At 37.4% G+C, this 25297-nt stretch overlaps 1 pseudogene; it reads right to left on the bottom strand.

The window, feature by feature from the left end:
• Positions 1-21012: 21012 nt before the first annotated feature.
• On the bottom strand, positions 21013-24107 carry LOC137240255 (splicing factor 3B subunit 3-like; annotated as a pseudogene).
• Between the last annotated feature and the right edge of the window lie 1190 nt (positions 24108-25297).

Raw genomic sequence — 25297 nt, 5'->3', positions numbered from 1 at the left:
GTTTCCAGACAAAATGTGAAACAATTCACAATTCAAAAATTAATCTCTACTATATACACATATATGTATTACAATATGCTCGCAATGAGTTTTGAATTCGAACTAAAAAAAATAGCTAAAAATTAAATGACAAATGACGACTGTATTGCATTTTTTGTTTAGTATCCAATATAATTTGCCACCGTGGTGTGATGGTAGCGTGCTCCGCCTATCACACCGTATGCCCTGGGTTCAACTCCCGGGCAAAGCAACATCAAAATTTTAGAAATAAGATTTTTCAATTAGAAGAAAATTTTTCTAAGCGAGGTCGCTCCTCGGCAGTGTCTGGCAAGCGCTCCGATTGTATTTCTGCCATGAAAAGCTCTCAGTAAAAACTCATCTGCCTTGCAGATGCCGTTCGGAGTCGGCATAAAACATGTAGGTCCCGTCCGGCCAATTTGTAGGGAAAAAAGAAGAGGAGCACGACGCAAATTGGAAGAGAAGCTCGGCCTTAGATCTCTTCGGAGGTTATCGCGCCTTACATTTTTTTTTTTTATTTATAATATAATTTGCCAACGGTATACATAGAATATATCTCACAAATTTGTGTTTTTTTAATTTTAATTTTTAAACACTGAGCCGAAACCAATGGTGATACCAATAGAGTTCGCTTCCCATTTCAACATTATCCGAATTCCAATAAAAATACTAGAAATATTCTTAATTCAATCGGAAATCGGAAAAACGTTTAGGTTTATTCCCAAATCTGCAATTTTGTCCCTACTACTTTTTTGAAAATATATCAAGGCTTTGAGGGCGTATAGACAAATCTGACTAAAAATATGGAATCTGCTATCCCAAAATACACATAGGTACATACACATATACAGAGATCAATATTTTTACATGTCTGCCAGTGTTATCCATCCAATGACAAACGACATTGCTGTTGATCCCGGAACGTCATTTAAGTAGTTCCGTTATCCTACCAGCAAAATTCGAAACTTTTGCATCGAGTCCTTAAATAAAATTCCAACAAACACGTGCACTTTTGCAAAATCGCATGTACGAAAGATACGCTAACTAGAGACTCCTGGTATTAAACCTTATTCGTTAGTAACACATATTCGATGTTTAGGAAGTTAAATTGCAAATATCGATGTTATTGCCGAACTGCGGATAAAGGATAGCACAATACTTGAGTGCAAAACTTCCCTTCACACGTAACTACATATGTATCTTTGTTTAAAAATGTTTTAGTAAGAAAATCTAAAACGAACGAGTACGGATGTTCAATTAGGGTGTGACCGAACAATTTATATAAAAGCGTACTAATTTTTTCATATTGAGCTAATTCTGTTTGGGTCGAAACGTAAAAGAATGATTGGTGAAAAAGGGGGAAGGGCATGCCCATTATAAAATACTAAAAAATTTATATTATATATATTTAGAAGTAAAATAGTTTGCTATAAACTAATTTTTCGCAAAAAATTGCCTGTTATATTTGTATAAGGTCCTTCTAAAAATCTCCCAAAAGGTGTGAAAAGCTTGATCAATAATAGAGGCCTTTCCAAGACTATTTCCAAAACTTCTTATATATTGATTGTGTTGTTAAATAAACACTTTTTATGTAAAATGGCATTGATATTAAGTTGGTTTTTTGCTTATTATATTGGTCTACGAACCACTCAAAAACTTTTCTTATGAAAATGGGAGTACTCCTTTGCCGATTTTGCCCATTTCTTACTGTCTCATTCTTGTTGTTGTTGTAGCGTGCTTCGCCCCATCCATTAGGTCTGACCAATCACAAATTGTCATCAATGTCCTATAACGGGAGAACAAGGAAACTTGCTGTTTCAACAGGGGTGGAACATAATGAGAGAGATGTTAGAGGCGTTGGTTCCACATTACAAGAAGTTGGGCTAGAGTGACTCGCGTTTCCCTAGGGAGTGTGCGTTCCTCTTCCGCAAGTTTAGGGTATTGCTCTTTGAGTACTGGATTCACCGGGGAATTCCTGACATAGGGGTCCGACGCCTGTTTATGGAGTTCACCAAGGACCTGCTTATGTTTTTTGGCTTCATAAGGCTGTATTCTCAGGTGCCGTTATTCCTCACAGTGCTTACGGAGGCGACTCCTTAAGCCCCTGGGTGGTGTTGGCTCATCAATCAGATGTCTGTTGGGATGCCCAGGTTTCTGGGTATTCAACAGAAACTGTTTGGTTAGCATTTCATTTCTTTCCCTTATTGGGAGTATTCTCGCCTCATTATGTAGATGGTGTTCTAGGGAAATAAGGAGACAACCCGTGACGGTTCTGAGGGCAGTATTTTGGCAGGCCTGTGGCTTATTCCAGTGGGTAATCTTTAGGCTTGGCGACCATATCGGGGACGCGTAACATGCAATCGGCTGGCCAATTGCTTTGTAAGTGATAATGAGCGTTTAGTCGTTGATAATGTCAGGTTTTGCGAGGTGAAGAAACGGGAGAGATCAGAGAAGTAGCCATTTATTTTGTTACATAGCTCATCGATCTGTGGGCCTGAGCCTGTGGCCATTATTGTGCAGTCATCGGCATAGGAAACGATAGTGACTCCTTCTGGTGGCGAAGGTAGTTTTGATATGTAGAAGTTAAACAAAGGTGGGGATTGGACACCTCCCTGTGGCACCCCTTGTTCTACTCTCCTTGGTTTAGATGTTTCGTTTCGAAATTGGACCGATGCCTGCCGTCCATCCAGATAATTTGCGGTCCACCTTTTAAGACTTGAGGGAAGGGTAGACCCTTCCAGGTCTTGCCGTAACGTGTCATGGTTGACCGTATCAAAAGCTTTTGATAGGTTTAGAGCAACGAGTACTGTTCTATGGTGGGGGTTTTGATTTAAACCGCAATTTATCTGGGTGCTAATGGCATTTAGCGCGGTGGTAGTACTGTGTAGTTTTCTAAAGCCCTGCTGATGAGAGGCTAGTGGCAAATTTGCCTTGAAATGGGGCAGTAAAATGGCTTCAAGCATCTTAGCTACTGGCGATAGGAGAGATATCGGGCGATATGACTCTCCTATGTTAGCTGGTTTCCAAGGCTTTAGTAGCGGGCCACCTTGGCCATTTTCCATTTTTCGGGAATGACAAAGGTGGAAAGAGACAGGTTGAAGACATGTGCTAAATATTTAAAACCCTCATTTCCTAGGCTTTTAAGCATCGGCATGGCTATGTCGTCAGGGCCCACCGCTTTAGATGGTTTAGCTTGACCGATGGCATCCTCAACCTCTTTGGCGGTAATGGTAATTGGGGACGCGCTGAATTTATGTTTGTGTGCGTGTCTGTTGGCCCTCTGGCTATCTTTGTCAACCGTATAATGCATTATAAAGTGTGTAATACGGAAAATATGCAAGGTGAACCGAATGCACTCCTCAAGGGAGCTTTTTAGAAGGTTACTCATTCTTCCAGTGAGAGACCTATATTATTTTAAAGTTTTAAAAGTTTTTTTCCTTAGATGTGGTTATCTGGAAAGCATGGCATCTGAAGTATATAATCTGAGGAGAAACACAAACAACACCGTCGCTGTGCCTTCTTGGAGAACCACACACTCTAACAAATTGTATACAATAGTTTCTCGTAAACTATTCAATGCACTACCAGCAGAAGTTCGGGCTTTAAGGAATCTTCGCCCGTTTTTAAAATATGTGAAATCCTTCCTTCTAAGCAGGTCGTATCTCGAAATCGAAGTTTTGCTTCGGACAGATAATTAAAAATTTGATTTCTTAAGAGTTGTAATTTAACCAATTTCTTCTGTTTATTTTTGAATACTATTCACTTTTACTCAACCCACCTTATGTACACAATTTTGTTATGAATTTACAAGTTTTGTTATTTTGTTATCTTTATAACCTCATGAAAAAATTTACCATTAATTTAACAGTACACCCCACTGTATTATTAACAAAAATAGGATTGGCATTTGACGCTATGTTCTGCATAACATATAAAATGCCCTAACTTTTCTTTTATCTTGAATTTATATTAATACTTTGCCTTATTGTAATTATATTTAAAATTTGTGTAGATATAAGCAAAATTAATAATAAACTACTACTACTACTACTATATATTGTCGGCAAAAGGCGCTCGCGCATTTTTTCGCATCAGACATCACTTTATTGCCAAAGGCGATGGAAATTTTGTCGTTGTGCTTGGACGGATTCGATAGGGTATTTACGGTGGACCAAAGCTTACCCACACCGGCAGAGAGGTTACATCTTCTTAGATGCTCCTCCCATTTCGCCCGTGTGTTCTTCCACAAGCAATCTGATGTGTTGGTTTATGCCCCTTATTTGGGGGTCGCTGGGATCGAGCTGTCTTATAAGGTCACGTTCTCTCGCTAAACTTGCGGCCTTCGCCGGAAAGTGAGGCCGAATTTCGGGAATTCTTCCGGCGGGTATAAAACGAGCCGCGGCGGATTCAATGTCCTTGCGGAAAGCACGTTCCCCTTGGCGAGAATCAGTCGGGATAGGGAGGGCAGCAAAGCGGCTGTCAGTAAAGGGTTTATATTCTTCCCACTTTCCTTTTTTAAAGTTTATGAAAGTGCGTTTTTCAGAGACGATGAAGTCGGCGGTACGCTCGAGCGAGATGAGTATTGGCAGGTGGTCCTACCATACAAATGGGGCGTCTCCGTTTATTGTACAGAAGGTCGTTTTTTCTATTTGATCCACCAACATCTCACCTCTGCTGTCCGCCTGCCAGTTTGAATGCCATATGTCGTGATGGGCATCGAAATCGCCTAAGATAATGCGATGTGAGTAACGCACTAATATTAGGGTGGTAACCACTGGGGGAGCAGGTGGCAGGAGGGATGTAGATGTTGCTGATTTCTAGATTTACATCGCCTGACCGGACAGATAAGCCATGACGTTCCAGGACATTGTCCCTGCGGCCGATGTCGGGATTAAATATATGATATTGCACTGATAAACGCGAGACCACTTCCATTCCCGCTCTCGCGATCTTTTCTGTGGACATTGTACCCAGAACAGGTCTGCAGAGCAGATCTTGCTGTGAGTTTATTCTCTTGAATCGCAGCAATGCGGATGTTGTGCCGCTTCATGAAATCGACTATCTCCATGATCTTACCAGTTAATCCATTACAGTTTAACTGCAGAATTCTGAAGTGCAACGGGGGAGACGTCGTCACTCTAGGGGGAAGTGACGGGTGACTACGCCTGGGTTGTGAGAGGCTAGGACGCAATTGCAGTTGTGGCCCTGGGACGGGTCGTCCCTGGGTAAGCAATGGGGTGCCCAGTGTATTTGGGTTTGCGGCCTGGCAACACGGCGCAATGAAGCCCGTCGGGGAATTTCCGCCAGATCATCTAGGAAAGTGGCACCGACCGCGGCAGGAGCTGCATTGGGCGGATGTCGTAAACATATATATTCTGTGCTTGCAGACAGTGCAAAAGGTGGTAGGGATAAGCGTCTGTTTCCCTGACCTGCCAGACTGAAAAGAAGGGGGAAGAAGACGGGGGCAGGAGCTGATATACGGCATTGCTGCCCACTCTACTACGAAGATTGTAGTTATGAGTGGGAGCGGCCGTATGAGCTGGAGGCATCATAGGGCTCGAGGAGCTGAGGGAACTAGTAGTGGCTTGCTGAGCAGCAGAGCTGCTGGAATGTAGTGGGGGGGGGGGGGGGGGGGGGGGCGATAAGGCTCAGACGATGGGACGCCCTTGGGTCGGGTTTTAGGGTCTAGCCCTGAAAAACCTGTCCGATGCAACTATCCCTTGCACGAGACACACTGACAAGAGTATGACCGTCCTAAAAAGATTCTTTCGATACCTGCCCGGAGCAGGAGAGTATGGTGCATTTCCGCTGCGGAGCGCTGCTGGAGGGATGACAATTTGTGGGAAGGACATAACGAATTAAATGGGGTTACACTGAAATTACAGCCTTGGTCGTTCTCATTCTTCATTTTTTCCCTCTCTTTCGCATAACAAAGGTTGACAGGAGTGATCGATTTTGATGATCTTTTGCCGGATATAGAACCGGTAAATTCCGGTAACAAGCACCATTAAGGTACTAGCCGGACCTTCCCGAAAACGATTTGGCATGACCACATTGAACCTTCTAGGCCAATACGCTCCCACCCCCGAATTACATGACCAAGTTACGGTCGCCATAGCTTCATTTGTTAAAAATGTGTGTGCTACATTCATATTTGTAACAGTATTCCCTTTTTGTAAGTGAGGTCCACATTTTGGTTGTGGAAGTTGTTTAGATATGGGGCTCTGTATTGCTTTTATAAACCCATTGTATCCCCCTAATTTTTCTTGAGAAGGCTAACTAGTTTACCAAGCTTTTTTGTGGTAGCTGGGACGGTTTTTGATTTATGACCAATAATATTTGAAAAATACATATTTTCAGAAGTGGGAGAAGCCACTTGGTTTTTGCCGCTGCTTTATTTACTGAATAACCACGTTTTGGGTGTTTCCCAAAATTTTATGTAAATAAAAGGTGGGCATTGTTATAGTCCAATTTCCTGCAATTTAAATATTAATGGGTAATGAGTGACATACCACATATATAATATATTAAAGTTCAATGAGATATTTCAAATTTAAGTAAAGTTATCTGTTCTAAGACGAACGTAAGCCGTAACAAGTTACCGTTATGCGGACAAAACTAATATACTCTATGAACTTTGGTCAGCCAAGTATAATAAAAATTGTGTTAAAAATTATCATGACTATTTGTTTAATTTAAGAAAACCCTTCTTTGCAAAGCCATGCACACCTATTTAGGTATTGAGCCTAACAAAAATTGCGAAACCGCATATGACGCAATGATTTGGAATATCTCTTCTATTACTCACTTCTCATCGGAACTAAAAACGTTATTGGAACGACATTCAAAACGTCTACCTTTTTTGGAATTTATCCCTTAATATTACCGATTGGTTTTAAAGCAAATCAGTTTTCAGTATCTCGTGTTACATGTATGTACCTACGCTTACGAGGTTTCGTATGAGTGCTGTGCGCGGTTTTACACATTCGCCGACGATATGTAAGTAGGGCCCTAAAATCTAACAGCCACACAGCGTGTGTTATTGATTCTGCGGATGACGGCAAACATGATGGCTAAATAATGACTACTTGAATCGCTGAGACGAAGCGCCGTCGCTTTTACACGACAGCCAGCAGCCATATTGAAATTCACTCAACTATTTCGAAAATTGTGGGCGGAGTCAAATAACGCAGTTGCGATAACAAACAATGGAGCATTGTTGTTGCACATAGCTACGTTGAGAATGCTCACAAGTGAGCGCTAATGCTTTCATGATGGCAGGGAATATGCAGCCATGTTGCTAAGGAACAAACGAGAGAGCGCAGTACAGCTAGAGTATAAGCACTGGCGCTGCGGTGGCATCGGCCTGTCAATCAAATGCAAACAACAAAAAGAATAAAAGTAGATTTGAGCGTTCGTGAAAAATAAAAGTGTTCTTTAAATGCAAGTGGTATTGCGCCGTTTCAAAATTATCCCGATATGCGCATGCGAGCTATTGATGTGAACAACACCACTGCCGTCAGCTGAGTACCAGTGTTTGTTGGCAACTTCGAATGTTTTCAAAGTTAAGTAGCCAAATCGTTCACCTGTAAGTTAGGTTGTGGTGGTAGGTAGGTTGAGATTTGAGATTGTGTTAGTAACTTATTTTTTAGTGTAGTAGTGTGCCAACTGGATTGCTTCGAAAATAGTAGGAGCCGGAAAATATTTACATTTGTGTTAGTTTCGAACACTAACACAGTTTCAATTTAAAACCAGTTTTCCGCTCTCCCACAAATCGATCAATTTTGATACGGAATTCGAATTCAAATTTTTCGAATACGAGCTATAAGAATATGTATGAATTTAGGTGCTTTAGAAAATATTTATTCTGCTGTTTCGAACACTAACACAGTTTCAATTTAAAACCAGTTTTCCGCTCTCCCACAAATCGATCAATTTTGATACGGAATTCGAATTCAAATTTTTCGAATACGAGCTATAAGAATATGTATGAATTTAGGTGCTTTAGAAAATATTTATTCTGCTGTTTTATTGTTTATTTGCGGTTCTATTATTTCTTCAGAGTTGTTCATCCAAATATAATATGTAAACACCAACCTGCTGGTTGTTTGTTTTAGTAAACTAAGTAAAACTGCGCTTTCCGAGCTAATATTCCTAAGAGGTTTATTTGTGGGAATGTCATAAAGGATATGCTTTCCTTATGCAACTCGGTTGGTGATTCCTTGAGAAGTGAGGAAGATTTAGGTATGTCGGAAAGGATAAATGCCAGTTGTTTTTATGTACATATCCACTAATTATTCTAATGTCTAAAGTAATTATGCTTGTTCTCCTGAATATTTGGGTAGCTGTTTTCCATTGTCGTTTCAATTTTAGAGGGTAAACAACCTTTTTGATTTGCTTTTTCTGTGTTATCATATTTTTTATTGATATTTTCATTTATGTAATGCTAACAATTGAGTTATGCGAGCTATTTGTGTATTATGGCGTGATAGAAACAGCGGCAATAGTCGACAACACGTCCAAAAATGTTAGTAGGGGGCGGAAGTCGGACGTAAACAAATTTTTCTTAAACCAAAAACCTGAGCAATGAACGCAAAAAATTCTTCGGAGGTTTATTGAAATATTATACTGAATTAAAACGAATATGTTAAGAAATTTTAATATATTATCAGTAACCTTTACATTTATAAAGTCTGTATTGGACCGAAAACGTCACAACAAATCATAAAATGAGTCCTTAGTGCTATTCGATTATGTCTAGTATTACCACTGCCCAATATGCACCAAATCATTGACAAAAAGGACTAAACGATATAACCGTTCTCTCTTCTTGTTGGCCATTACTATTTTTATACTCAGCGTGCTTTGCACACACAGCATATTAACTTTGATTGGATAACGGTTGGTTGTACAGGTATAAAGGAATCGAGATAGATATAGACTTCCATATATCAAAATCATTAGTGTCGAAAAAAAAATTTGATTGAGCCATGTCCGTCCCTACGTCCTTCCGTCTGTCCGTTAACACGATAAGTTGAGTAAATATTGAGATATCTTCACCAAATTTGGTACACGAGCTTATCTAGATTGGTATTGAGACTGAGCGAAATCGGATGATAACCACGCCCACTTTTTATATATATAACATTATGGAAAACACAAAAAACATTATTATTTTATAAATAATACACCTAGAATGTTGAAATTTGACGTGTGAACTGATACTGAGACTCTTGATAAAAAAATTTTTAAAATGGATGTGGCCACCACCCACTTGTGATAAAATCAATTTTACAAATATTATTAATCATAAATCAAAAGTCGTTAAACCTATCGTAATAAAATTCGGCAGAGAGGAACATTAATAATTTTATTTTATTTCAATAATCATTTCCTGAACTTGAATAAAAACGTGGTTGTGATGCATCGCCCAAAACAAAGATTTTTTTTTTAAATATTAAAAAATTGGAGCAAAATTCACTATTCTTCTCTATGAGGCACGAGCTAACTCGCTTTATTGGAACACCTGATTCTACTGTCAGTCTGTGGTTGGTGATGGCTTCACTCTCTGTCTCCCAAACGGCAAACTTGGTTTCTGTCGACTTCTTTCGCAAGATTTTCTCACATACATATGTATCCATCTTCTTTGCCAATTTCAGCTTTCTCGATACAAAAATACAATCTTCCTCGACACTTTACGTCCTATTGAAATAGTTCCTAAATACTGAATCGCTTTCATATCTAAATGACGTTAAGCTTCGGGGTGAACAGTTCTTCCCAACAGCTGATTTGAGATAAGGGAATATCTCCGGTGATCAATTCTTCAGAAATGTCGTATCGAATTAGTGACTTGAGTGATAGAAAATGCTGCCAGGGATTAGGTATGTTTACCGAACCCGAAACTAATGCCGATAAGTTCCGATCAGAAAAGAATAGATCAGCTGCCAAAAACAAATAGAGCAACTCAGAGTGAACATCTCATGAAATACTTTCCATTAATAAATTAAAAAAAAAAAAAACAGATACGTGACTAATTTTAACGCTAGATTTACATTGTATATGCGTGAAATTACCAAAAAAAAAACTGCCCCTATCAAGCTCTTTACTTTAAACATTTTTTATTTGATTTATTTTTATTTGAATTATAAAATTTTAGATTTGTTAGTAACAATTTAGATTCTGATAAATGACATTTTTTTTTGCGCTAACAATTGGCTTACTTGATCAAGAATCTGAGTTCGCACCAGGGTTCCAGTGATTTTTTTTTTAAATGATGTATCCATCCACAGTAAATGCAATTTTTAGTCGCTGTTTACTCACAAAAAGTTTTTTTGCAACTTCTGTTTTGGAGTTGCGTATTTACACAAGGCGGACCTTCCAAACAACAAAATCGACAAATTAGTACTATTCTCTCTGCCTATAATCCCTAGAAAAAGTAGAAAGTTTTCCAATTAACTATCAGAAGTTTTCTATAGCAACAACAAAAGAAATTATTGAAAAAGGAAACAGCGAAGACGATTGCCGTATTTAATATCTGAAATTGCTATGTAAATGAACAAATACATGGAAAAAAGCGGTAGATACTACAGATCTCGAATTTGTATTGTTAATTTTTAAATGGAAAGGGGGCGCGGTAATCAACCAATTTTGAGAAGGAAAGATGGTTATAAATAAAATCACAAAATCTTCAACCGTGTTTGATGCAAAGATTTTCAAGAGATTCGAGCGGTCTTAGTAGGCTAAGCGCTTTTTTTTTTCAAGATAGTTAAATACAGTTTTTAAGTAAATTTTACGAAGTTGCTCATATAAAATTTTGGCATTGTAGCTTTATAAACGACGGAAATATCCCGTTAAGTATTGAATTATTACGGAATTACATTTTCATTTGGAAAAATTTGGAAAAAAAAAATGTTTACAGTAGTATTAGTCGCGTTCGAAAGAAGTAGTGTGTTAAAATACATTAAACTAAACATCTCTAAATAATGACCCCATATGGAAAAATAGGCTGACGAATATACCGATGGATCGATTAGCAATAAAAACAATTCGCACTTCGACCGATAAAGTTGATAGTGGCTACCGAAAAAATTAGACCCCCCACTTAAAAAATACGGAACATGAGTGTCCCTTTGTACAAAAGATTAAGTTAATTTTCGAATAGACCGTTTCCCAATTGTCTCAATATTAATTTTTAGTCTTTACATATATTTATTCTATATCACTCTTTTCACAACCTCCGCTGCACTGATTGGTCATGTACCATCAGACTAATTATCTTTCCGATAGAAATGAAGTATTCAATTGAGCATTTGATGGATTGCTTAATAAGCACCGTAGGCAGGCGAAGAGGCACAACCTGATATTGACACAAAAACCTCATTATACATACTTTGCTGTCAATCTTCCGTCAATTTTTTTTCCTTTGTTCGAGTTTCGAAAGTGCACATGTGCATATCACTTTCCCATTGGCTAACTATTTTTATATAATTAATAGTCTTTATCCTATTTCTAAGAATTTTTCACTCACTGATGAACATTGATGAATTATTCAATTATCATAGTCAAAAGTGTGTAACTGAAATTTAGTTGTTTTCTTATTTCGATGAGTACGAAAATATATTTTAAATAAAAAGGGCATGAAACTTTAAATACAAATTGTGAATAAGGATAAACATGTGCAAATGCTGGGTAACTTAGATGTGCTATTGGATTAGGGTTGTCGAAATTTCAGAGAGCGATATCAATGCTTCGGGTTCTGACCATCACTATTAAGCATTCCAAATTTTTAATTTTTGGAGTCCCGGACTTTTCGGGATTTGTTATGAGAATCCAGCGATTAGTACCAGGGTTGAGGTATTTTTTATTTTTCATAAACTAAGCTGGCAAAAGTTAGTCAATTTTCTTTGGGAAGTTTATTTACAATACACGGTTAAAAGTGAGTTTACTCTTAATTAGAAACTTGTCAATTAACTCCTATGTTTTTTTAATTAGTTCGTATTCTAAGCAATAAGCCTAAAATTTCAAAATTGTTGAAATTCAAAATCAAAATTGAAATTCGCTTCCAAAACTCTGAAAACAAGAAAATTGTGGAACTTTTGGTTCCAGTGCAAACTCATAAAAGTTTTAGATGACATTTCCATATGAATTTCCAATTATAAGAGCTTTGTAAGCCTCTTTATAAATAAAGGAGTAAAACTATAAGCAGTATTGTTTCGTTTAATTTTATTTGTAAAAACTACTGCCTTTCAATTTTCACAAAATTTTGTTAAATAACATAGGGTAGACTTTCCGAATATTTCATATCTCCAATTTGTAGAATGGTTTTACTTCTGAACGTTATATACCAAAAAGCAAGACTTAATAACATCTGGTGGCCAATTAACATGGGTTGAAAAATTAATATATCCCTAATTTGTGCACGACTAAAAGCTTGAGCCTGGATCTGAAAGTTTTTGTGCTTCATATAAGACCAAACCAAAATTGGTTTCAAATTGAGATTGTACCGGTCTTCGCAAAGTGAGTGCGCAGAACTGGATTTCAGTTTTAAACCAGAGAAGTCTCCACTTGCAGATAAAAAAAGTAAAAATTTTGTGAAAGGTAGCAAGGATCGGAACCTACGTGCTCTGGATTACAGTAGCGTGCTGTACCTTCGAACCATAACATTTGTGTACCGGAACATAACATAACATTTCATCTTCCCAGCAGATCCTTGCAGTGGTACTGCGCCATATTCTCCTGCTCCGGGAAGGTATCGGGCCCAATCCTGGGCCAGTACCTGATCCGTTCCACAGAAATGGTTTTGCTGCGTGTGCCGGAAAAGAATTTTTAAGGACGATCACACTCTTGCCAGTGTGTCACGTGTAAGGGAGTAAAGGGTCCTCCCTTCCTCCAAGTCTTCAAAGGTTGACCGCAAATTATCTGTATGGTCGGCAAGCATCGGTGCAATTCAGGAAAGTAACATCTACCTTCGCCACCAGAAGGAGTCAACATTGTATCCTACGCCAATGACTGCATAATAATGGACACAGGTCCAGGCCCACACATTGATGAGCTTTGTAATAAAATATACAGCTACCTCTCTGAACTCTCCAGTCTTGACATAGTCACGACCAAATCATCGGCGACCTTATTTACAATATGGATACGTTGAAAAATAAGGTGAAGCAACGGCATCAGTTCATTTAGAAGTAGGAAGAACCTCTCTGAGCCGTTCGAAACTAAACGAGGTTTCAGACAGGGTGACTTCCTTACGTGCGGTTTCTTTAATTTGATGCTGGAGAAAATAATACTACCTGCAGAACTTAACCGCTCTGGAACAATATTCTATAAACGCGTGCAATTACTGGCGTACTCTGATGAGTAAGTTCTGCTTACTCCAAACTGGAAAAAGAAGCGGTAGAGATGGGTTTGATGGTAAATGAGGACAGCAATAACACAAACATCAACATACGCTCTGAAGTCCAACGAAGAATCACTCTTTCCAATAAATGCTACTTTAGACTAGGTAGGTAAATAAAGAGTAAGGTCCTCGCTCCAAGTGACTGCCATCCTGCTATATGGTGAAGAAGCATTGACCATGACAACATAAGATGAAGCGGCTCTGCGGTGTTCGAGAGAAAAGTTCTTCAAAATATTTACGGACCTCTAACCGTTGGCGATTGCGAGTACCGTAGAAAATTTAATGATGAGCTGGACAAGCTTGCGGAGACATCACCATAGTCCAGCGAATTAAAACGCGGCGAAAGTCAAAAATATAGGCGCGGCGGCGTTTGGCGCGTTACTATATTTTCTACTCATTTAGAACTGTCTAGGCCATTTATTTGTTGTTCATGTCGAAAATTGGTCCGATATGTTCGAAAGGGGTATCAACGGATGCGCATCACTACCAGTTAAGAGAATTCAATTGCGAAATTTAACTCTTTCTAACCGTTAAAAAGTTATCTAATGACAGCTAAACACAGATTTTGCATCACCCAATTCCCCAGGTTATTAAAACAAAACACTAAAATAAAAGTTATATAAGAAATTTAAATGGTCACTTTGCATAATTGTTTAAAAAAAATTAACAAAGAACAATTAACTCAATCAAAATGACCCAAGTCGAACAGGTTTTCAAATCATTCTCAAGTTGTTAAAAAAGCAAATTACCCGAAAAAAGTGCCGATTTTTTCCAAAATTCTATATCCCGATTGGCTAAAAGGAGAAGCGGGGGTTTAAACACTCCTTTGAAATGATTCTCATTTCATACTAAAGTCGGTAGAGATAGGTTTGAAAAATCACTTGGCCCTATATTCAAACATCTGTTGTTTATTTGCGAAACTTTAAAATACCGTCTGAAATATTAATTTTGATTTTCACACTTCATCATTAATCATCATTAATACCCAAGTCTTCCGATTAGACATTTCCTAAAGTTGGCGGTCCTATACCAACTAGTCCCTAAAATGAATCACATTGATTATAGCCTATCAACCAAGTTTAAATATCACCTACACGTTACGGCTCCTTTTACAAATGTGAATACGTAGGCACATATATTTAACAGGTGAGGCTTTGTCCTTCGCAAGAACGCTCAAAGTGGTGAAGCAAAAGCTTCCCCAAGACAGTCAAACAATTGACCGAGTGTGTGCTACTACCCTAACGTAGTGGACTGCCGAACTAGTCTGAAAACTGAAGCTACGCGGTTATTCATAATGAACTCTTGTATCAAAAGGCCGGAAAACAACAGTTCGGACTTAGCATATAAATTTAACATTTTTCAACTTAAAATCGGTCGACTATCATTCTAAAATATTCTAAAATATCAATGTTTCGAACACAAACGTCTGCATATTTTTGATCTATATTTTCAAAATTTTGTCCAGGGTCCTTGTAAAATTTAAATTAAATTAATTTAATGATATCACCTTGAACTGCTTATGATTTCGAGGGCCGAAAAAACTAGGGGTGTCCTTTGACTCGATCAACAATAGGCCAGCGTTGATGCTAATCGTTAAACTGTGCCAAGAGAGTCATGACTATTGGGAAACCATTAATATCAACCGTAAGTCGACTTTGTGCATGACCATCAAGGAGCCACAAGTGATTTAAAGAAATCGTGTCGACGACGTACGCTTTGCACGAGATATACAAACAAAAGTGCGACTATTTCAAGTATTTCTATTTTTTCGGCAGACACAGAAGTACTGGGCTCTAAGACCGGGGTTAGATTGGAAGCCTCCCTGGATTAAGTGAACGAAAGACAGTCCCTCCGCAAGAAGCTACTCCTGAAATTTTTTGAAATATCCCCGAAAATTGAGGCGAAAACCCCGGATCTTTCCCAAATGGCACAAAATGTTTACCTATTTCCTTAAATACATATCAACATAACCTTTCCTGAATATTATTTTTTTAAATAGAAAAATTAAGTTTTTAAAGTAAGAACACCGGCGGCCGCCACGCGATAAAGTGATCAGCGGAAACCTCTACTAAGGAAGAGGACGGCCCCCACTCCACTGGAAGGACCAGGTGGAAAACGATTTATATTCCCTTGGTGTGACCTTCAGTTAGCAGAGCAAAGAAGCGACTGGCTCGCCTTGTTGGACGGCCATAACCGTTTAGAGGGTTAAGCGCCATTTCAGTAAGTAAAGGTGTTTTTTTCCAAGCGAACTTGAAAAAAACCCTTTAACTAGCTAAACAGTTTCATTATGCCAAAACCATACAGATGGGGGAAGTTTATCAGCTAATTGTTACTTTTTTTAGCTGCTATGACATTTCTACTTCTATCGCAGTAGTTTTTTGACACTCAACCAGAGAATTGCAAAAACAATATACATGAAATGCGTGTGTTTGTTTGTATGTATGTCACCCTGCCGCCACGCTGTTATTTTGTTATTTTTGTTTATCTGCACATTCGTATGTTCATTTTTGAATATGCAAAACTATACAACACTATCAATCAGGTCGACAATTACCTAAGCGGTTTCAACTGAAAGCGCTTAGCCAACTCAACTCGATTACTTTTTATTGTTTATATTGCATGGAAAATTCGGTAAGCTAGCTATTGTTTTAATTCTACTAGTTAGCAACGAAATACAGCTTAAGTTACGCTAAAAAAAAATGCGCAGTCATACAAAAATGCGAAAATCGCTTTCAGCTCTGCGCTTGTATTTAAGCATATTAATCCACACAGGCGAAGCCAATAAAAGCCGCTTCCCATATAATTCTTATAATATTCTCAGAGTTCGAATACAATTACACACTTCGAACTCCTCCTCGAAACATTTGACAAAAAATCCTATGATTAGTATCAGCGAGCCTAAATACATATAGGTTCATTAATCTAGTCAAATGTCCAAATCACTTTCCTTGTGATAAACATCAAAAATATTCATAACTGTTACGATCCATGTCATGAACCTATTATGCTCATGTTTATATTTGAACTTTAGGGGAAAATTATAACAAAAAATGTTTAATTACATTTAAAACACTATGATATATATCTACATATTTATGTGTTGAAAATATTGTAAGTTGCTGCAAGGAGCAATTTTTTGGCCGTTTTTGTATTTAATTTTCGTTCTTTTTTTTTTTTATTTCGAAGTGTGTGTGTATCTGATTAACAGCATTTTAAAATTTAGCCTTCTAATTAAACTTTAATCAGATTTCTATTTGCTACAATTCATTTATTAAAACAAGAGCTTCTGATTAACTCAGGCGGACGGAAAAAACCAATACATGTGAAAATGTGAATAAACAACCTATCTCGAGTTAAGATAAAAGCGATATTTTGGCTTCTTAACGGTTTTTTACTACATGTCCCCTAATATTATTTCTTCATAACCCTAGTTCCAAATGGCTGCCTCGAAATATTGGATATCGCAATGACATTCTCCTGATATCTGTTTAGTTATGGGTCAATTTATAACTATTATCATAACTCGACATAGGTTGTTTTATCAAATTGCCACAAATATTTTCTCATACAGTGTGAGAATGAATACCTAAATAATCGTCTGTTTGTACGAGGATAGATAATAAATAAAAGACTATTCTTCTTGTATATATTGAAATTTCGAAAGCTAAATGTTTGATCTCTCAAATAAATCGAAAGGACCTTAAACTGTCCACCTGAAATCTATTAATTTTATTTAACTGATCTGGTATAAAAATAACTTTATAGAAATAGTATAACAATAGTACTATGAATGTCCAAGTTTGATTAAGTCCTACAAAATAAATAGTTGCTTTAATGTATGAAACATTATATTTATCTTTTTTTAATACAATGAATTTTAGCAGCCATCTGTTAGAACTTAGGGTTTTAGATACTTTTACGACCCAAGTTCGCAAAAAAACCTATTTCCATCTAAAAAATTACATGCACCAGTTTGAAGTGAAAGTATTTTCCTTAAAATTACCGCTTGTTATTCCTTCCAAAGCTTTTTTGAAAATTGAGATAATGGGCCGTATTAATAAAGGCTGTCCCCGTTCGCCCAGAAAATTGCGTAAACAAATTTTCGATTTTCTTTTTTATGGGCCTTCTTTTACTGTTTTTCTTCACTATACTCTTTGATACTATTAATTCTGCTAAAATTTTCACACCCTCTCCAAATTTCAATTTTTTAATACATATGTCTGTAAAGTTTTCGAAACATAGAGAAAAGTAATTTTTACATTTCTATAAAGATAACCCATTGGTTTCTTTTCGTTAAATGGGTCACGTAGTATGGATACGTTCCTCAATACTCATTGAATAAAATATGCAAAAGGACTACGAGCAAAATTGTGTAAATATAGGGCTCTTATTTATAGTCAAAATATATATAGGAACGAAGCAATTTACAGCTTTAATGCACAGGTATCCCATTGAAAATTATATCAAGGACCGCCAACAATGTTGCCAAAACTTTATCAGAAATAAAACTGATTTTTTATGACTAAAAGGAGGTTAAAGTTTATCATGAATTTTCATTAAAAAAAACTTAACAATATACATAAATGAAGTAAAATTTAAATTAAGTTAGTTTGTACTTCGATTTCATGAAACAAAAAAACAAATTAATTTACAGATGTTGTTTGCATATGAATATTCATTGAAATGTGCAATTTCAATCTTCATATTATTAAATTTGTTTAAACTGAAACGGTTCGCCTTTACGTAAGCGTAAGCAATGCAGTAACGAAGACTTTCCCAATTTTTTGTTTTTTAATTTCAAAGATTGCACAAGTTAAAAAAGTGATATTCCTATCCTAATAAAGGATGTTAGTATCCACATTTTGTTTCGAGCTCGCATTGAAAATACGAATTCATTCATGGAAAAATACTTTTAAAATTGCAAATAGATACAAAGTTATAGTGGCTTTTAAGTTCAAATTTCTGCAATATCTACACATGTTCTCCAGAAATTTTAATGAAAAATGTGGGTATAACGAGCATAGCCAGATCAAAAGTTAGCAATTGTTTAAGTTAGTAAAGTCTTTTCATAAAATTTCAAATGTATTAATAATGAAAACACTTTTCTCACTCGCATGTAAGAAGCTCATTAAACTTTAGAAGAAGTATGGTATGAAAATAGTCAGCAAAGGGGTTTTTAGAGTCAGATACGACATTTATCATTCCATTTTAACAACAAGTGCACTAATGAATGCGGAAAAGATCGTTAATAGTGTCTTAAAGTTAGGATTCCAGATTTCTTAAGGAATGCTTTCCATTTTGGATAATAATTCCCTTGATCGCAGCGGTTGCAAACTTTTTTGTTATGTCGAAAAATGGATAATTAGTTAGTTGCTCTACAGTGCATACCTCATATCAGAATTTCTTGAAGAGAAATCATGTTTTGATATACAGAGTTTAACTTACTATTTCTATGAATGCCTCAACAAGATGACAGACCCAAACTCATGAGAAAACTAGCAAAAGAGTTGAATTTAATAAGCTCAATAGATTTTTGTATCGGCGGTATATTCATAGTGTTGAAAACAATATTAAATGTAACCCTAAATTTTTTTGGAGCTACATTAAGTCGAAAAAGAACTGTTCGGGTATTCCGACATCGGTCCACCTTAGAGGTGTTTCGGCCAACTCAATTTCGGAAGCAGCTGACTTATTCGCTGAGTGGGGTTTCGTTTGAATATCTGCCAATTGTAGATACATCCATCAATTTCGGGAAGCTTTACTTGACTGACTTGGACATAGCTAATGGTATTGAACAGCTAAAAATGTCAACCACAACCGACGCAGATGGCCTCTCGGCTGTCCTGTTGAAAAGTTGTTCATCTTTGAATGTTCCTTTAAGGCACATATTTAATAAGTCACTATCTGCCGGAGTTTTTATTGATGCATGAAAATTTAATTTTATTACGCCTATCCTTAAAGGTGGTAACAAAAAAGATATCGAAAATTATAGGCCGATATCCAAACTTACCACTGTGTCAAAGCTATTTGAGTGCATAGTTAAGAATAAAATTTACTTCTCCGTGAAACATCTACTATGTCCTCAGCAGCACGGGTTCGTTGCGGGTAGATCTACCATAACTAATCTGGCTGTTTTTACGGAAGACTGTTTGGATTCCTTTCAAAAGGGCTACCAAATCGACGCGGTCTATACTGATTTTTTCTTACAAAATGAGTTTAGAAACTTATACCATTGGTGTGTCCGTAATCTTCTATTCCTAAATATTGATAAGAGTCATTTTACCACTTATGCTAAAGGTTCTGGTTTAGTTCCTACATCGTATAGTATCCAAGACGTTCAATTAAAAAAGTCAAATGAAGTTAAAGATTTGGGTGTGTATTTTGATACCAAGCTGACTTTTACCACTCACATAAGCTATATAGTTTCTAAAGCTTACGCTTTGTTGGCTTTTATCCGCCGTAACTGCGCATCATTTTCAGATCCTTATACTCTCAAACTATTGTACACATCTTTAGTTAGATCGAGGTTGGAGTATGCGGTATTTGTTTGGAGACCTTTTCATGCTGTTTATATCAAGAGGTTGGAGTCTATTCAGAGAGGTTTTGTGCGCTTTGCGTTGCGGTCGATGAACTTTGTAGACCCTGTACCATCATATCACTCTCGCTGTTTACTGATAAATCTTATGTCACTAGACTCCAGGCGAACTCTGTTGTCAATGTGTGTTGTCTTTGATATCGTTTCGGGCTCAATTGACTGTTCTTACCTCATGAAAATTCGTTTTAATGTAACCTGTCGTATCCTTCCTTGTAACGATTTGTTTTATATGGGTTTTGCTAGAACGGTTTATGCAATGAATGGCCCCCTTAGGAGGACACTTTCTCAATTTAATGCTTATTCCTATGCCTTGGCGTTTGATTTTAGTTGTAGTAAATTTACATAATCAGATACTTGTCATAAAGTTAACTATACTTTTTATATAAGCTATGTAAACTTGAAGTTTTGTATATTAACAGTCTATAAACAACTTATTTGTTGATTAAATAAATAAATATAAATATAAATATAAAAGACTGAGTCTGATAGAACAAAATCGAACGTTAGACCTGAATTTATATGTGGTTATTAAATTCGCTCATGCAGAAATATATACAATCAATGAAAAGGATGTTTGGGGTCCGCCAAAGGACGCATTCCGGAATACTATAGTCAGCAACTAGGTGTCTAGTTAGATGAGGAGTTATGGCTAAACACTTTTTTTTACACTATTAACTTTAATTATTATATGTTACATATAAAACTAAATTAAATACTAAGCCAACATAAGATCTAAATATGCTATACTAGCTTAATTTATCTTGAAATGGGCACTCGTGTGTGATTGTTTTTCAATAAAAAATTTACAAAATACCGCTGAGATCTTTTTGTGATCTCAACAGGTTCCTTAGACATAAAATATACCTGATAGAGGCAATTAAACTAATAAACGCCAATCAATAAATATTCGCATAAATGATGAAGCTTAAAAATAGCTCCTTAGCTTTATCTTAAACTTTATTTTCCTTTTGAAGTCACGCGCTACGAATTATTTAAACACCTAAAATCGTTTACGTATATCCTCCATTATTTTATATATTTGATTCGGTGTTCTAAACATGTCACTTGCAATACTTTTTTTTTCAACGGACAAGTATTGTTCACATAAATCCCCATCCAATACGTTTTTTACCGTACAATATGAACTTCTATAACTCAAATGATCACGACCACATAGTGGCGCATTTTCATTACACATATGCATTTCCAAATATAGTAAAAAATCAAAATCTTCACGACTAGTAAATGGCACAAAAGCACCAACAGTACCACTTAGTGTTGCATAGATCAACGCCTCACAGCCAACGGGTATTAATGTATTCTTTGAAGCGACATTATTACTTCACCGACAAGAAATTATGCAATATTTTCAGACTTTTGTGAAGCGCCAGATAATAAGCCACGATCCTAGAGAGATTTAGTACCAGTTGGATCTTCATCGACATCATCCCTCACTGAGTTCGGCAAACGCTGTATACTCATATTACCAAATTTATCAGCAATAGCAATTGTATCATAGAAGTAAAGTGGTTGCCGTTACCCACGTGGATGTATATCATCAGAGAATATAATTAATTGATTTTTGGCACTTTTTAGCGGTTAAATATCTGATATGGAATATGTTTATTTTCACATTTACGTAACATTCTTTTCTTGTCCAAATCTTATATGCGCAATACAATCGGCTAATAAATGACAAAGGCAGCTAATGCACCTCGTACCTCGGTGAGATGCAAAAATTCCAAATTGTTTTATAAACATTAATGCAACCACCATTTGTTATGCGTGGATTTAATTGTAATTCTTTTGCTACACCAACAACTGGGGTGTACGTGGGGCCTATCGCCCTCTCTTTCTCATTGGGTTTTTACAGCGATTGTAAGCCCTATTCTATACTATGGAGTTCTTGTTTGGTGGAAAGCCACACAAAAAACAACATACCTCAAAAAATTAGAGGGGGTATGCAGACTATCGATGCTTTGCATTACGGGAGCCCTGAAAACAACCCCGACGGCTGCACTGTATGCCATTCTGCACATTCCACCTGTAGACCTGGTAGCAAAGAACAAAGCGTTAACGACCGCAACCAGGCTCGATGCTTCGGGGCAGCTTGAGCGCCGACCATATGGCCATAGTAGTATAGCGTCCTCAGTCACAAGACGAACAGACTACATGATTCCCTACCTGCACTTTGAGGGAGATCTTAAGGCCACAATAGAGGTGGACGGTTGGCGCAAGGGTGCGCAAATGGCGGACGAGGCGATACATGTGTACACCGATGGTTCCAAAATAGTGGAAGGAGTAGGGTCTGCGGTATACTGCGCTGATCCGGAATTAAGCAGATCCTACAGGCTGCCGGATTACTGTAGCGTTTTCCAAGCGGAAATATTAGCCGTAACCAAAGCAGTAGAAACCCTGGAAGAGAATAGCTTAAGCTGCAACCGTGTTAACTTTTATATTGACAGTCAAGCAGCAATTAAGGCAATAATCTCGCATAGCACAGCATCTAAATGCGTGTTAGAGTGTAAGCAGTCTCTGGAGAGAATCGGGACAGGGAGAAGCATACATCTATATTGGGTCCCAGGGCATATGGGAATAGATGGGAATGAAAAAGCGGACGAATTAGCTAAAAAGGGCGCATCCCTTGAAGCTTGCTCCGTAGACGTCCCAATTAGATTGGGCGAGATTAAGCGAATGCGAGAGGTGCACATGATCGATCAAGCAGAAAAGGCGTGGGTTCAAGCGCGGGGCTGTAAAGTGTCGAAGATTATGTGTAGGTCTTACAACCTGAGACTAACACAGTTGCTTCTATCATTAAAAAGAGAGGACTGTAGACTCATGACGGGTATTCTGACTGGACACTGCCTTCTGGCGTCACATGCCTTTAAATTGGGCTTGGTCAGTGATAGCAGGTGTAGGAAGTGCGGGTTGGAGGAGGAAACGATCGAGCACGTTCTGTGCTCGTGCCCTGCACTTGCCAGGCTAAGACTCCAGCTATTAGGAGTGATACAGCTGTCAGATCTAGAAGCAGCAAGTGGCTTAAGTCCTAGGAAGCTTCTAGTATTTGCCAAGAGGACGGAGTTATTTTATAACATAGGTCCTGGTTTTTGATAGGGTTTTTCAGTTTGGTCGTTAAAACAAACTTCTGGTAACACTACGGACTCAATCAGTCTATGTGAGGTCCTCATGGACCGGCCAGTTCAACCTACCTACCTACACCAACAACCAAGCGTCCACTGGCGGCTATATTAAACTTGAGTACGTACATGCACATGATGGCTTCATTTTGTACAAGTGGTATTATGAATAAGATATGGTATGTCCACGTACATAGTGGATCTAAACCCCGTATCTGTGACGCCCATAAATCCAAACCAGCTTTCGGAAATGAAAAGGTTTTTTCGGGTAGCACTTTATTCATAAATGCATTCGCCATCTCATTAACCAATTCACAATATAAAAGGATATCTCAATATGTATTGAATTCAAATTATGTGACTTTCATTCACTTATACTAGGAATGTACTGATTTACAGATAAATTAATTCGCAGGAATAAGGTAATTTCAGCATTAAATGTTTTTCGGAACTTATTATCGCTGACGCGAAAGGTTCGTAAAACTTTTCCCTCAAACACGAGAACATCCTCATCTAATGGTGTCAGCGCTTCTGCACCATTTAGCAGGATAGGAACGATAAGGGCCTTATTGAGAAATATTCTTCACAGGTTTATTTTTCCATTGCTTATTAAGTCTAGAGTAGCATTTGTTGACAAGAGAGCTGGGGAGTTCTCTGATGACATTGTCGAGAGTGTTAATGGTTCCACTTAATCCTATAGTGACATGGTATCCAATTTGTATATGCGTTGCCTCTTTGATTGATGGCAGCATATACATCGCTTTTATTTATTTTCCAATTTTTTCCAGTTTGGAGTAAACGGCACTTATGAACGCCAATAATTACTAGCTCCTCTTGTTGTTGTTCCAAAAGCAGCTGCCTTTCGCGCCGTATTTTGGCAGTGACGAGCTGTGCTCCAAGTTGACGTTGAAACCTCGAATAGTACGCACATCAAAAACACTGGAGGCAACCGCAACATGATCGATCAGGTTGCATGTGCTTCAATCGGGGGACAACCATATTGGTTGATGGATGTTTTTTTGATTATACAAGGAGCTGAATATCACTATGTATCAGGCGTCAACTAAGTCGATCAGCCTCAATCAACTAGGTCCGGCCCTCACCTCCTGTTATTGTTGAAACTTCCCGAGGGTTTTGGGGAGTGTTGTCGGTGTTGGTGGTCCTTTGCCGGATATAGATCCGATACGTTCCGGTAACAAACACCATTAAGGTTCTAGCTCAACCAACTCGGGAACGATTTTATATGACCACGTTGAACCTTCTAAGCCGTAATGCACAGCTTATACGTGTTTTTGTAGTACTACAAAGTCCATTGTTCCTCTCATTAGCTAAGGAAAACTGTATAAAGACTTGATTAAAGATAATATGTTATTTGTATTTAAAGATACCTAACTTTTACTTAAGTTACTTTTACTTTACTGAACCGAAGCGTTTTAATAATCCCATAGAAGTGTATATGTATGTTAGTCAGGGCAATTCAGTCATAAAAATAGTGATAAAATAACAAAAATTTCGACAAAGCAAAATTTTGGCGAGGACCTTTTGTTTACCATAGGTTAGTTTAAAATGGCCGGTCAAAAAAAAAAACGTTTACCATAAAAAATAAAACTTTAAAACCCCCACCTATCCCATTTGAACTAAAAAAGTTATTCGAGGTCAAAAGTCAAAATTTCAGGTTTCTGAATTTTTCTCGAACACGGTAAAATTTATCGAAAAATAACTCAAACTAAAGTTGGGGATCTCGAAAATCTCTCAAAAATGGTCGTCATAATTTTTTCTATTAGTATCACTGTTCTTGAGATGTCGCAATTTCAGGTCACATTGTATATAATATGCACACATTTCCACACCATCTGTGAGGCAGTGTACTTGGTGGTTTCCCCATTAGGCCGTTATGCTTTATTTTAAGCGTCTACTATTTTAGAGTTTTTGCTCACTAATATTAAAAAAAAATCGCATATTTGCTTTATTTTCTTTTGAGTGAAGATGAAACTGTTATAGTTAGTCGTGGAATGCAGACTTTATCGATGCCAGTGTTGTGAGAAGTGATAAGTTTACTGAGCGTTTAAGAGGTCCGATACAATCCAAGTGGATTGCAGAAAACTATACATCCGGAAAATTCAATATCCGCAGCCAAATGATAACGTG

Source organism: Eurosta solidaginis, chromosome 1 (assembly GCF_040869045.1).
Source record: "Eurosta solidaginis isolate ZX-2024a chromosome 1, ASM4086904v1, whole genome shotgun sequence".
NCBI classification, from domain to species: domain Eukaryota; kingdom Metazoa; phylum Arthropoda; class Insecta; order Diptera; family Tephritidae; genus Eurosta; species Eurosta solidaginis.
This window is presented reverse-complemented; position numbering and strand designations above follow the sequence as displayed.